Below are 15,554 nucleotides of genomic sequence, written 5' to 3' on the forward strand. Positions count from 1 at the left end.
GGTTAGAGCTCAGAAACAGCCAAACACGTAGTCCAATCTGTGAACTCAACATTACCACCATTTAATATAACATAACAACTCATTTGACTTTGGAACAATTCACACAAAGGAATTCTAAGCAACATAAATTCTATGAGCACAAGCTATATAACTCACTAATGAAGATAGAACAAAAGAATCTCTCAAACAGTTCAACAACAGTTTTTATTGATAGTAGACATCATAATTCCACAAATAAAATTTAATTAAGATGCAAGAATTTGGAGATACTAATTTATGCAACTGAAATTAATTTATGGACAATGTTTTAATTTTATAGTAGATAAAAATTAACCTCAATCTTAAAAATAAATATGCTAAAGAATGTTATATGGAACAGAAGAAAAGAAAGTGGTGAAAGAGAAGCGACATATGAAATAAGGAAGGACAAAATTCACAAGCTAAATTACTAAACAATAAGAAAAGCCAAAAGTCAAATTCTTCTACTCGTCAATTTCTTAAAATAAATAGGAATCCTTATGAATCAACTGAAATAAAATAATAAACGAACCATGGAGATTAAAATAGATGGGTGAGAGAAAATTATTACCTTAAAAGTGAGTTTTGTGAAATGAAATTAAACAATAAACCAAAGTCTAAAACATGAATGATATTGGGAAGTTTATGAAATGTACATATTCATCTTCCATATTACTATATCTATATCTAATATCTATATCTAATTTATGCAATACTGTTTTATTAAAATAAAGACGGATTAAAAAAGTTTTCGCAAAAACAAATTATTTTGTCGTCCCTATTTAATATATATTAGTTTGTAAAATATGCATAAAAACATATAATAAAAGGAGAATAAAAAAACTGTCTACAATCAACATTTTTCATTTTTGCCTTTTTCTTTTACAATTATTTGATATTTATCTAAGTAAAGTTTAATTTTGAAATTTTAAATTGCTTATACATATAGTTAAATAATAATAATTAAAGATAATTATTCTAAACTAAAATACGGTATTACTTTGTTTATTAAAAAATAATTTTTAATTTGTGAAATTTTCTATTAAAATTGTTTTAGATAAAAAAAAACTAAAACTCATCAGTTTTTTTCTAAAATATATAATACTAAATTCAAATGCTTTTGAGAGAAAAACAACCATTTCAACTGAAAATTATCACTTTAATCTAGAAAATGAAGAAAAAGAAAAATAATAGTAAGCTGCATATTTATATTTATTATTATTGGAAAATATAAAAAAAAAATAACACTTTATAATCCTTTAATAGAAGTCTAACATAATGATAACAATAATACATAATGATAATACATAATGATAACAATAATTATACTGAAAATACATTTTTATACTATACCATCATTAAACTCTAAGAAATAATCTAAAATCAAACCAAGCCTTAATTAAAATAACCACGTAAAAGGTTAATTTCATATCACACATTTAATTTATATTTTCAAAATATTAGTTAGATCTGCAAATATAAACTATATTAAGTATTGTAATTAAGGTTAATATGCTGCTTATGTTGATTTAATAGTTCCAAATTTCATTTTTCACGTTGAATTCCTTCATTGCTCCATCCGCATGTATCTGATTCATTACTGATTATTTTACTTGTTTATGGGGATGACATGATCTTAATTGGATCTAATATCAATTATGTTGATCCAGTTCAGTTGAAGTTATAGTCATTATTTGAATTAAAGGCTCTTGGTTCTTTCAAATGTTATTTAATCTTGGAAACTGCTAAGCCTATCAAAGGAATATTGAGTCAAAGAAAATATACTTTATCCTTATTGATGATATTGATACTGTTTTTTTAGTTGGAAAACCTGCAACTCTACCTATGGATCCAAAAAAATAAAACATAGTAAAAACATCATAAATTTGAACCAAAACTAACATTCAAAAGGGGTAGTTAGGTTTCACATTTAACAAGAAACTCTCTACCAGAATGGGCTTCTCAAAGCTCTCATGGCCGATGTAAACTGTCCACTGACATTGATGTAGAAAATACGAGCTCACACTTGCAAGCTTGATAAACAAGAGAATCAACCTCACCTAATAACTCCCCAACACCACTACATGCTGCAATCACAAGAACAGATCTAAACAGTACTTGAAAAGATATGGCTTATGATAACGAAGTGAATAGATATAACTTGTTGAATAATGTACTTACGGATTCTTTTTTATCCAATTAAGGTCCCACTCTGCGCTCTCCTTAATCTCATCTAGGTTCATCCACCTTCCCTTCTTTATCTACCTTTCTTTCTTTCTTCTATTCATTTTCTCATCTCACACGCACAATTTTCATCTTTCACACTCTCTCCCAAATGTGTTCACTTTCTACACCAACACTCTTTTTATCATTCCCCTGCTTTATCTTTTTATCACTGTCCAATTTAATGTTCAACTGTTGAGAGAGGCAACAACACATTGCCTCGCTTATAGATCTGTTTCTTCTGTCTCTCTCCTTCAACGCTTTCTAATTTAAGTTCTTCACTCTTTCATGCCCTCACATCATACTACTACTTCTACTCTTGCATTTATGCATGTATTATCAATTATTAACATTCATCATCAACTCCACTTTCCTCTCATCATCAACGTTATTTCAACAATTATGAGTCATTGATTGGAAGAAAAGACTCAGATAGGAAAAGCTGCCACTACTTTAACATAAAAAAAGAAACCTAGTGCAATGGCCACACTTTTTGTTTAGGGCAATGCATTTCAATTATCAGTTCTAAAGATTTTATCACACTGCCCTTGACAAGAAGCAAATTAAAAAGAAAAAGGTTTATGGTGTGCGGTGAAAGGATTAAAACAAAACAGGTCCTAAAGGAGGCTACTTCTCTGGTACCATTGTGAGGAAGATGAAACCGAGAAGGAATATAATGAATTCTATGTTTTGTATAGTATTCTTATTTATAATGAAAATACAATAATAAGTAACAAAATCAACATTTAATAATGGAAAATATTTGGTAACACATTTCCCTATCAAATCATATAAATAAAAACAACTTGCACCAGAAAGAGGTAATACAATTGTCTGTTGGATGCAATTTGATAGTTAGGCCACAAAAGAAAGTTCTGAGATCATGAGAAAATAAGTGCAACAGAATTATCAAAAGTAGAAAAGCACAACAATAACGGAGAGTGAATATCAAGAAATCTGACCTGTGACCTATAACGAATCGTATGATTATGCCCTTTTCTTCCTCCAACTTTTGTCTTTCACTAGCTAATGAAGTTCCATTAGAAACCATGGATTAGATAGATGATGGCATGGAATTTCTTAAGCAGGCTAAAGGAGAACTTTTGTGAGAGGAAAAACTAGAAAGTGATGAAAGATCATTAAATCACCTCGTGGCATCCAAGTTGTATGAACAAAATCTCTTCGTTTCCTACTACCGAAAGCTATATTGATCCCTATAACCATGAAATATTTTTTCCTGGTACTTGATTCATCTGTCTCTGATTTTCCTGATACAACACAACCATTCAGCATAAATTCAGGAAGTAGCAAAGCAAATTTAAGATTCAGCTCCAGCGTAGATTTAGAAGGGAGGAAAGGAGAGGAAACAATGAGGGGGCAAAATCTCCTCCCTCCATTTTGTGCCTTAGAAATAATCAATTCATTAAGTTCTTAGTACAAAAAGACATGAACGAAAATTACATCCTATTCTCTTCATAGTAGACAAACAGGGTAATGTGAACTGTAAATTATCACTAAGAAACTACAAAGTACAGATTGGACAAGAGATGCAAGGATACAACAGATAGGAAATAATCCAAACACAAATCTTAAATTCAGAGTAAATTGATATATTCTAAATATCAGTATGAGTCATTCAACAAAATAAGAGTAATCTGTGGTTAGGGTTCAAATGCTGACCTTCAAATGGAGAAAATGGACACGTGAGGGCGACAGTGACGCAGAGCACAAAAACAACACGCGACCGTGACGAGGCGACTTCGCACGGTGACGGCGACTTCGACTTCGCACGGTGACAGCAATGGCGACTTCGCACGGTGACGGCAACGGCGACTTCGCACGGTGACGGCGACGGTGATGACGATGGTGACTTCGCACAGTGACGGTGAGTGTTGGGAAGCGGGAACGACAAAACAGTGAACTATGTTGGAAGAAAGAAGAACCGTGTTAAGGAAAAGAGAAAGGGAACGAAGCAAAGAAATGGAAAATGAGAAACATACCGGTTCCAAGGTCAACAAGTATAATATTTTTTTTAAAAATTAAAAAATATAATATATATATATATATATATATACGAAATTTATACCAATTCTAATTATAACCGGTATAAAAAGATTTTTTTAATATTGGAAAATGTCATCGTATCAATTTTTATACCGGTTGAAAGTATAATTGGCATAAAAGATCTCATATTATTTACAAAATTATCATCTGCCTCTCGTTTTATACCTGGTGAATTTGAACAGGTATAATAATGTAGGTATAAAAAGCTTATTTTGCACTAGTGATTCCTAGTTTTATCATTTTCTTACTCATTATTTGTCTAACATAGGTAGGGTTTACTCACAAATCTATTTAATTTAATATCACGCTGTATTTTTATAGTTTAAGAGTGATATAAATAAATATTTATATAATTTAAGAGTGATGTTACTAAACATTGTTCTTGAGAAGAGTAACATTTGGATAAGATATGTGAACAAATATTCTCATATGATCATGTGTGTTATTAAGTACTTTATTATTTTTTGTATGGTTTATTCCTCTATTGTTATATTTTTAGAAATTAAATGAAACATAAAAGTTTTTCTACACATTATACTCGAGTTTAAAGACACAAGTCCAAAAATTATGTTATTGTTCACTATATAAATATACATAGCTCATATCCTCTTGTTCGATGTTTTAATATATATATATATATATATATATATATATATATATATATATTGTTATTCTATATCATTTAATGTTTTTACTATTGTAATGATCAATATTTGTTATTTTCTAATATTAAAGAGAAAAGTGGTTATAATATTGTGACAATCAAATATGAGTTATTGGAAACAAGGGTAAGATTTTGAAAGTTAAAAAATTAAAATGATGAATGTTTTATTCTATTACAAAATAATTCTTAAAGTCTACTTATTCAACTATTCTAATTCACCTGAATTAGGTTTCGTTATTCTCATGAGAGGGAAGATGAGGCTCAGAAGTATATTCTCAATGTTTTTTTTTTATTTGTGTTTTGAATTGATATTGTAACAATGAGTTCATTTTGAAAAATGAGTTATGTTTATAGAGAAAACTTAGGTGAAAAACCTATTAGTCGCCTATATCGTAATGTCAAGGAACCTGGTTTCAAGACTATTATGGAAATACTGATTGTTAAGAAGGCTTTAAAAAATTAAAATTAAATAATACCAATGACATGACTATCTTAACCATCAAATGAAGCTTAACAACACACTTTTTTTGCTCCAACTTCATTTAATGAGAAGACGTTCACATAATTGATATTATTTATTTCTAAATGATTAAATTCTAAAGCTTTTGGAATCTTCTTAACAATAAGCATTTTCATAATAAACTTAAAATCACATTCCTTGACAAAACAATATAGGGGATTAGTAGGTTGTTTAATTTTTTTATTTTTTCTACAAATATAAACCCTTTTCAGAATGAACTCATGGATACAATATTAGTTCAAAACACAAATAAAAATTAAAAATAAACTCACTAACAAATACTATAGAATACAAAGAAATGACATGGAATAGCAAAAATGAGATAAACAACCTATCGGTCCCTATATCGTAATGCCAAGGAACCTGGTTTCAAGACTATTACAAAAATCTTTATTGTTAAGAAGGCTTAAAAACTTTAGAATTAGATAATATCAATGACATTTAACCATCAAATGAAGCTTAATAGCACACTTTTTTGCACAACCTTCATTTTATGGTGAGATAATCACATAATTAATATTATTTAATTCTATATTATTAAGTTCTAAAGTTTTTGAAGTCTCCTTAACCATGAGCATTTTCGTAATAAACTTAAAATCACATTCCTTGACATAACAATATAGGGGATTAATAGGTTGTTTATCTTAGTATTTTCCTATAAATATAAATCATTTCCAAAATGAACTCGTTTATAAAAGCACACTATAGAATATAAAGAAATGACAAAATAGAAAAAAATGAGGTGAAAAACTTATTGGTCCCCTATATGCCAAGGAATCTAGTTTTAAGGTTGTTACAAAAAAACTTTATTGTTAAGAAGGCTTAAAAAAATTAAAATTAAATAATATCAACGACATGGTTATCTTAGCCATTAAATGAAGCATAATAATTTTTTGCACTAACTTCATTTGGTGGTGAGACAATCATATAATTATATATATATATATATATATATATATATATATATATATATATAATTTAATTGTAAAACTTTGCAGTTTTCTTAACCTTTAAGCATTTTTGTAATAAATTTAAAATCACATCCTTGGCATAATAATATAGGGAATTAGAAGGTTATTTATCCCATTTTTTATCTACAAATATAAACCTTTTTGATAATGAACTCATGAATGAAATATCAAATATCAGTTTGAAACACAAATAAAAAACATTAAAAAAAATTGACTAACAAATACTATAAAATATAAAGAAATTATCATCATAACATTAGCAAACATTTGGATATAATACAACCACTTCAAACTTAAAAAAACATCAATGATGCATAATTAATATAATTAAGAATGTCAACTTTTAGATTATGACCTTCATTTTGAGTAGAAGATAAAGAAAAATATTATTTTTAAATTTCCTTTAACTAAACATATAAAAATGAATAGTTAAATAATAAAAATAAAACTTAATATACTTTGCGAATTTAAATTACATACACAATTATTTGTTCAAATATCCAAATATTATTCATCTACAAAATAATATTTAATAACATCATTCTAAAATCATAAAAATACAAAATAACATTTAATAAATTTAACGTTATTAAATATCCCAAAACCACAATAATAATTGAACTTCTTTTTCTGCAATCCAATGGAATAGAAAACCCTTAACAATAAAGTTTAGAAATTAATGAAACATGCAGTAATTGATGAAATGTATCAAGTTTAGAAAAAAGAAAAAAAACATGCAGTAATGGATGAAAGAAGAATTAGCACATACAGCAAGAAAGAAGGTTCCTTGAATACATTATAAAATATTATATTTAATAAATAAAAGTATTATATTGAATAAATAAAAATGAGGTGAACTCATTCTACAATAAAAACAGACAACATATTATATTAAATAACAAATACATACCGAAGCATCCTCGAATACTAAAAAAAAATTAGATCTTACGATTGAAATCTTTTTCTGCAACAACCTAATTGAAGAGAGAACATTAATCACCAAAAGTAATGAGTGAAACATATATTCATCTCACAACTTACCTTCAAGAAAGAAGAACACGGTACAAACAATTCTCTCTTTCTTCCTCTTCTCAGGAACAAAGTTTTCTTCTATTTAGGTTAGATTTCAACTTTTCTTCTCTTCGTTTTGACTTTTCAAGAAAAAAATGAATGCACCGTTTCTACGGCCAATAGGAAGGGCCTCACATGCACTACTACATACTTCTTCTTATTAAAATTTATTCTTTTTTCTCTTCATTTCGGCTTTCCAAAAAATAAATGAATGCACCGTTATTATAACCAATAAAGAGGGTCTAACATGCACTGCCACATACTTTAATAAACTATACCTTATTATGTGACATGTTTTTGTTTTTTTTATGTATTTTATATTTAAGTAAGATTTTAAAATTCATCAAATATTATTTTATTTTCATTCTTTCTAAATCACTAAAATCAATGTTTTAGTTTCTTATAGTTTTTCATATTATAATATTTCACAGTTCGTATAGAAAGTTTATGTTTTTATATAATCAATTGGTTTAATTCAAATTATATACATAAGTGTTAAATTGAATTTAATTCTTTCGAACATTTTTTACGCTTTATAAATCATAAAATAAATTTTAATATAATTAAAAAACATAATCTATATATTATTATATTACTCTGTAAATACTTAATTTGTTTGATTGAGTACATATATGCACAATCTAGTAAAATATACTAGACAAAGTGTAATTTTTTTTATTTGTAATAGATATAAATACAGTAATAAAAATAAATATAAATGTAATAAAAATAAAAATAAATGAATAGAAGTCAAAATTGTGATTTTCAATATTTTAAAAATATTGAAGTTAAATTTTAAATATGAATTTTCAAAAATTTAAAATCACAATTTTAGACATGGAATTATTGTTTCTTTTGTTTCCGTTTACTTCATTTTCTTTTACTGTATTAAAATAAAATAATATAAAATCAGAAATCAAACAATTAAAAAAAAAATCTATAAAAAAAGATCGCTATTATGACAAACTAGTGTAAACACAGGCGCTATCGCGCCTGTGTGTACGCATTTTTTGAATTATATTAATAATTGATGATATTGTAATGTTATTAATTTAATAAACAAAATAAAAGTATATTTATAAAAAATAAAATAAAATGTACGGAGAAAATAAGAGAACAATAACTGTTGATGAAATGTAAATAATTTTATAAAAACTTGTAAAAGTAACCATTAATTTTTAAAAATTTAATAAATAATTAAATCATAAAGGGTAAAGTTGGAATTATGAAATGTGGACACAAAAGAGGGAATCCCCTTTATATATAGTTATAGATATTGAAACGGGAAGAAATATATATATATATATATATATATATATATATATATATATATATATATATATATATATATATATATATATATATATATATATATATATATATATGCATTCCCATTTTTATATCATTTGAAAAAATCTCTTCTTCTCTCTTACCTCTGAATTTAAGTTTCCAAGGAAAGTAATGTGCCGTTGCAGTGTATCAGAGACTTTAACAGATGGATCTCACGTGACTGTTTTATTTTATTTATTATTTTTTATATATTTTCTGTTATTGTTGGATTTTAAAGTTAAGAGTTTCTTTTATATTTTATATTATTTTATTTTCATTCTTTTCTAGATCATTATTTTACTATTATATAAATCCAGTAACATATAAAAGAAATGTATGTTTTATATTATAATTATCTTTTATTTTATTTTCTTGTGTAATCAATTAATTTGATTTAAATTATATATAGGTGATGTTAAATTGAATTTAACTTTTTATAATGTTTTGGATTTTATTTTTGAAAAATCATGCGATAGGTAGATTCTAGTATAATTAAAAAATATAGAATTTCTTTTAATCTTGTTAAATATTATAATTTGTTTGACTGTGCACCTATATAAAACATTATAGTAAAAAGATATGAGACTGACAGCGTAAGTTTTCTTATTTATAATAAGTATAAATACAGTAATAAAAATTATGATTTCCAATATTTAAAAAAATATTGAAATATGAATTTCTAAAAATTTGAAATCATAATTGTAAACGTGGGAATGTTCTTTTGTTTCTGTTTTTTTTTTTATTATTATTTATCACCTTCTTTCATTGTTGTATTTAAACAAGAGAATGGGGCTGAAATATATGAAAAATGATACTTCCTTAAAAAAAATTAATCTAACAAATTGAAAATAAATAAAATTTAATCTCATAATTTATTATAAAAGAAAATAAAATGAAAGGCCAATTTTATAATTTTCTTTTGTATTAAGAGTATTTTTAGTTAAAGAATAAATTTACTTAACTTTTATGTTGTATGTCTTATTATATATAACATTTTTTTAATAAACAACAACATTATTAAAATTATTTTCTGAATTAAATATTTTTTTATATTAGTTCTTTTTATATATCGTATTTTTAACTTCTATATTAGACAATTTGTTAATGACATAATGTGTTACAAAAATATTAAAGCCACATTGATTTTCATAAAAGACAATGAATTCATATAGTAAAAGAGAAAATTAAAAATATTTTAAATATTAATTAAAATAATGAATATAACAATAAAGATGAAATGTAAATAAATATTTTTTGGAGAAGAAAATAGTAAAAATTATAATTCATTGATTATTTAATATAAAAATATATTTTATATTTAAAAAAAATTATTGATTTATAAAATTCTATAATGATGATTTTTCAAATGTCACTCAGGACTGTAAATTTACAAAACTGTCATTCTACTACTCAGAATTACAAAAATGTCACTATGGACTGAAATTGTTGGGCCAATGATGTGGACAGGCTGACTGATACGGCACAGACGTGACAATGATGTGGAAATCACCTGACAACTCTCTTTTAACCTTAAGATAAATGTCCAAGCTCCAAAATTTTCTCCACATAATATCTAAAAACAATTACAAACAATAATTAGACCAATTAATACCAAATTACTCTCGAAATTCAGAGTAATGGTCCAATGAAACCCAAATGAATGCAACGTTTCTACTGCCACTAGGGAGGGCCTCACATGCACTACCACATACTTCCTCTTATTAAAATTTACTCTTTTTTCTCTTCGTTTTGGCTTTTCAAGAAAAAATGAATGTACCGTTCCTACAACCAATAAAGAGGGTCTCAAATGCACTGCCACGTACCTTTAGCAAACGATACCGTATTATGTGACATGTTTTTGTTTTATTTTTTTTTATGTATTTTATGTTTTAGTAAGATTTTAAAATTCATCAAATATTATTTTATTTTCATTCTTTCTAAATCATTAAAATCAATGTTTTAGTTTCTTATAATTTTTCATATATTATAATATTTCACAGTTCGTAGAGAAAATTTATTTTTTATATAATCAACTGATTTAATTCAAATTATATACATAAGTTTTAAATTGAATTTAATTCTTTTGAACGTTTCGGATGCTTTTTATAAATCATAAAATAGAAAGATTCTAATATAATTAAAAAACATAATCTATATTTTATTATAGTACTTTTTAAATATTTGTAAATACTTAATCTCAGTAGTTAGCTGACGAGTTTGGTAGTTTTAAAACATTACGAACTATGTTTGTATTTGGGAACTCCACCTGGCGTTACGGTGTATGATCCGTAGCAATGGTTTCCCGCACGTGCTATATCGGTTGTGGCCGATAGGTATGACAGCAAGTCATCTTGAGGTATTCACTAGGAGATGTAGAACATGTATAACATGGTTGTGGCCATGTGATATGGAGTTAAAGTAAGAAATCCCTATGATGTGACTGTGATATATATATATATATATATATATATATATATATATATATATATATATATATATAGAGAGAGAGAGAGAGAGAGAGAGGTGTTTTATGTATGTATATATGTATTTATATGATTATTCCGTTAAGCTCACCCTATTTGGTTGTGGTTGGCGATGATCGTATACTCGGTATATGGGAGCAAATGATGTTGTTGCAGGTGGTTCTGGTGAGGCTTAGCTATGGAGCGGGGATAGCTTGGGAGTGTTATATTTTATGTTTTCAGAAATAAATTGTAAACGTTTATTTCTCAACTTTTGGATATTATACTATTGGTTATAATTATGGTTGTTGGATTATATTTGATATAATAAAAGTTTTAAATTTCCCGCGTTTTTGGGAAAATGATATTTTATTAAATGACGAGTAATTATTGTTTTCTTTATTTTATTATTTAAATATGTAATATCTGGTCGGGATGTTACAACACATGCATCTCAACATAAGGTGATTTAGTAGCAATCAAGGCACATAATTTTAATCAAGCCCTCAAAACACACGATCATAACAACAATCCATGTTAATCAATTTGAAGCTATTCTAATGGATTAATTTATGTAGAAATATGAAAGATGCACATTTTACTTCCTTTTTAGTGAACAAACATGCAATAAATTCAAAATATGGGAGTACTTCAACAAACAATTATTCTTGATCACAATAGAATATGAAATTTTCACCTTGGCAACTGTAACATCCCGTCAGGATATTACGGATTTAATTAAAAAAAAAGATAAAACAATAATTACATCGCAATTAAATAATACTTCATTTCCCATAAAGCGCGAAAAATTTGAAACTTTATTACTTCCAAATAAAATTCCAAAATCCATATTCTATAAAACTGAAAATGATATAAAAACCTCTCATAAGAGTTTAAAGGTTATTTCCAAACATAAAATATATCTATAGCTCCCATGCTATTCCCGCTCCGTAGCTAAGTCTCACCAGGACCACCTGCATCAACATCATCTACTCACGTGTACCGCGTACACGATAATCGCCAATCACAAGCAGATAGGGTGAGCTTAACAGATAGAGCATATAAAATGGTATACACATATTTAACATATATATATATATATATATATATATATATATATATATATATATAGGAAACACATCCATCCCAAATAAATTCCATCCCTTTTAATTCATACCACCTGGCCACAACCAGGTTATTCGTGTTCTACATCTTCTGGTGATTACTTCAAGGTGACTTGCTGTCATACCTATCGGCCACAACCGATAGAACACGTGCGAGAAACCATTGCTACGGATCACACACTGTAACGCCAGGTGGAGTTCCCAATACGAACATAGTTCGCAACGTCCCAAGACTACCAAAATTGTCAGTCAATTATTGAGGAGAGAAATATATTTGGACCCATCCGTACTGGCCACAACCAGCACACTCACACTAGCAAAACTCACCAACCCGAGCCACAACTCAAGGGTTCCTCGTGTTCATCCGCCATCACGAGCCACAACTCAAGAGATGCTATTTCGAGCTCACCCCAAGTCGCTAGGCAGCACACCCCAAGCCACTAGGCGCCACACCAGTAGCGTCATTACTACTGGTTTTTGGCACTTTGAAGCAAGTTCCAAAGAACCCCAAACACTATACATACAATCCATAACATGAAATTATATAGTATTTGTTAGTGACTTTTTTTTTATACATAATTTTTTATTTGTATTTTGAAATAATATTATATCCATAAGTTCATTTTGAAAAGGATTTATATTTGTAGTAAAAAAATGAGATAAACAACCTATTAATACCCCTATATTGTTATGTTAAGGAATGTGATTTTAAGTTTATTACAAAAATGCTTATGGGTAAGATCTCAAAAGCTTTAGAATTTAATAATATTAATTATGTGACTATCTCACCATCAAATGAAGCTAGTGCAAAAAATGTTTGCTATTAAGCTTTAGTTGACTAAATGTCATTGATATTACTTAATTCTAAAGTTTTTAAGTTTTCTTAACAATAAAGACTTTTGTAATAATCTTAAAATCAGGTTCCTTGGCATTACGATATAGGGGACCAATAAGTTTTTCACCTCATTTTATCTATTCCATGTCATTTCTTTATATTATATAGTATTTGTTAGTGAGTTTATTTTTATTTTTTAATTTTTCATTTGTGCTTTAAACTGATATTATATCCATGAGTTCATTCTGAAAAGGGTTTATATTTGTAGAAAAAAAAATATTAGATGAACAACTTATTAATTCCCTATATTGTTATGTCAAGGAATTTGATTTTATGTTTATTACAAAAATACTTATGGTTAAGATTGCAATACTTTAGAACTTAATAATATCAATTATGTGACTCTCTTGTCATTAAATGAAGCTGATGCGAAAAAAGTGTGCTATATTATGTTTCATTTGATGGTTAAGACAACAATGCCATTGATATTATTTAATTTTAATGTTTTTGAAGTCTTCTTAATCATTAATATTTCTATAAGTCTTGAAATCAGGTTCTTTAACATTGGGATATAAGGACCAATAGATTTTTCATCTCAATTTTTTGTATAAACATTCTCAAAATGAACTACAATATAAGCTCAAAACACAAATAAAAAGAAATTTCTGATAGTTAAAAAGTGTACAAAATGTGAAATCCCTACAATTATCTTGATAAAATATTTCATCTTCCTTGTCATAAGAATAACGAAACCTGATTTAGATATATTAGAAAAGTTGGATAAATAGATTTTGAGAATTATCTTGTAATAGAATAATACGTTACATTTTCTTTTGTAAAGGGTCATATCGGTTCAAATAACTTTTGAAAGGTTTCTTTTTCTCGACTTTTTTTTTGTGTGCTCTAATTCTTCTTTATATAAAATTTCAAGAGTTTTTTTGGTTACTTGTTTTACTTCTGTTGCTACAGAATGAACACATAGAACGATTAGAATATAACTGTGTTAGCAAGTGTTAACATGGTCTTTTAAAGAAATCTATGGCAACATGTGTCAAAATTTTATATATAATGTTTTAAAAACCCTTGTGGATTTTAATTTTATTTTTCATTCAAATTATTTATACACTAAATCATAGAGGTTGAAGTTGCTACACAGATTTTTTAATATATATATATATATATATATATATATTAGTTTTATAATTATTTTATTTACTATTTTCTTAATTAAGTAAATTTATTAAAGGTTATTTTGTATTTTGTATATACACTAAATCAATAATTTTTTAACATGAAATATCTTTTTTGAATTATAATATTTACTGTTTTCTTTAATTTTTTTATTTGCATTTCATCTTTACTGCTGTGTTGATTATTTTAATTCATATTTTCATATTTCTCTTTCCGTTTATTAACTTATTGTTTTTATGAAAATCAATGTGGCTTTTATTACTTTTGTAATACATTATGTCTTTAACAAATTAATGGATATAGGAGTTGAAAATTTCATATACAAAAAGGAGCTAAGATATAATATATTTCATTCAGAAGGTAATTTTAATAATATTATTCTGTATTAAAAAATAAAAATGTTACATATAATAAGATAAAAATTAAATAAATTTAATTTTTTATTAAAAATATTCTTAACACAAAAGAAAATTATATTTGTTTTAGTTTTTGTTGGTTATAATATTTTGCAGTTTTTATCGTTATTTGCATGAATGAACCTTATATATTATATAGTTAAATCATGCTTATATATTATATAGTTAAATCATGAAGAATATAGTGTATTGTATCTCTAAGTGTGAGCATGATATTTAAAAATGAATTATAACATGATGTAATTGCATGATAACATGTGTCAAAGTTTTATCCGGAATGTTTAACATGCCATTTTATCCCAATTTCAATTTTTAATATTGATTTTCATTATATATACCTTAGATAGTACATAATATAGAAGTTAATTTACACATTAAATTATACAGAATATAGTCATTGATTTTCTTTTAATATTAAGAAGAAAAGTTGTTTTGATGCTATGAGAATCAAATCTATGCTTTTGGACACTATGTTAAGACATTTTCAAAGTTAAAAAATTATAATAGTGAATGTGTTAGTTCTATTACAAGATAATTCTAAAAATATATTTGTTTAACTTTTTTTACTGAACCTAAATCAGGTTTATTTATTGTCATGAGAACAAATAAGACATTAGTGTTTTTTCAATATAATTTTAAAAATTTTGTATTTTTTACATTTGTCAA

The sequence above is a fragment of the Vigna unguiculata genome, chromosome 4, assembly GCF_037176805.1.
Source record: "Vigna unguiculata cultivar grain cowpea cultivar isolate G323 ecotype 2 chromosome 4, ASM3717680v1, whole genome shotgun sequence".
Lineage (NCBI taxonomy): Eukaryota > Viridiplantae > Streptophyta > Magnoliopsida > Fabales > Fabaceae > Vigna > Vigna unguiculata.